Genomic DNA, 1,236 nt, shown 5'->3' with positions numbered 1-1,236 from the left:
GCACCGCAGAGCTCCGCGGAGCGGGAAATAGGAGAATCTCAAACCGGGGGCTTTGGGTGTGCGCCGTTGGCGGAGCAGAGACTCCCCGGCCGCCCAGCGCTGTTTTGCTTGCTGAAGCCTTGCTCAATCAATACATTTCCTAATTGGCTCCTGCCAATTTATTGGGCAGCAATTTATAACAGTTGGTAATTGAGCAGTGAGATAAAACAGCTGCCACTGAACTGTGTAGATAAAAGCTGTTTCAGGCTCTGTGTGGGCTTTGCTCTGTGCTGTACCTCCCACCTCCAAAGAGTTTCCTGATGTGCCCAGCTAACCTGAGGGCATCAAAGCAGGGAGCTTGTTTTCCCAAGAGCTCTTCCTGAGCTGCTCCAAGCCAAGCTGCTCAAGCTGCCAAGGGGCAGGACAGTGGAGGTGAGAGGACAGCACAGAACCAGCTCGGAGCCAGGGACAAACCCCTGCAGTGCCACAGCCCGTCAGTGGTGACCTGTGGTGTCCTAGCGTTTGTTCTTTCCCTTTGGCTTTGGGAATGTGGAGCAGAGACCCTGAGATCTGTGTGGCTGCAGCTCTGCATGTCACAGCTCTGCCAGGCTGTGCAGGTATCAGGTGGGGCTGGACAGTGTCCCTGGCATTTCGGGGTTTAGTGCTTCCTCCCTCCTTTTGGGCCTCCTGTGTCCACAGGAGGAATACCCAGCAGCACTCCAGAGCTGTGTGTGTTTGTAGAGATCCTAGAGGAGCTAAGTGACAACCCAGTGCATTTTGCACCACTGTGGAAGTGCCACCGCAGGTGCGTTTGGGTAGAACGATCCCGGCGCGGTTTGCTGCTGTTTAACGGGAAGTGGCGATTTAATCCTGGATAAAAACTCAGGGAAGGAAGCACAAAACTTAAGGAAAAAAAAGAGCACCCTACTGGAGATGCCGGGGATTGAACCCGGGACCTCATACATGCAAAGCATGCGCTCTACCGCTGAGCTACATCCCCCTGCCCGCTGCGGCCGCTGCCGCCCGCGGCTCCCTCCTGTCGCTGCGGGGATCGGGGCGAGGAGGGCACAGTGTCCCCCCCAGGCCCAGCTCCGAGCTCTGCAGTGCACAGAGACCGCTGTGAGAAACAGGCCAACGCACTGCTTCGCACGCACAAAAATCAATCTTTTTTTTTCCTTCCTTGGGAAATGAGAAAAATCCGTGCGGGAAGAAAAAAAAAAAAAAAAATACAGGAAGAAGACCAACAAAAACCTCCCC

General features: G+C 54.8%; 1 non-coding gene across 1 annotated transcript; it reads right to left on the bottom strand.

The window, feature by feature from the left end:
- Window positions 1-907: 907 nt before the first annotated feature.
- Window positions 908-979, bottom strand: TRNAA-UGC. Its single transcript has one exon. It is a non-coding gene; the product is annotated as a tRNA-Ala (tRNA).
- Window positions 980-1,236: the final 257 nt, after the last annotated feature.

The sequence above is a fragment of the Acanthisitta chloris genome, unplaced genomic scaffold, assembly GCF_000695815.1.
Source record: "Acanthisitta chloris isolate BGI_N310 unplaced genomic scaffold, ASM69581v1 scaffold31589, whole genome shotgun sequence".
NCBI classification, from domain to species: domain Eukaryota; kingdom Metazoa; phylum Chordata; class Aves; order Passeriformes; family Acanthisittidae; genus Acanthisitta; species Acanthisitta chloris.
This window is presented reverse-complemented; position numbering and strand designations above follow the sequence as displayed.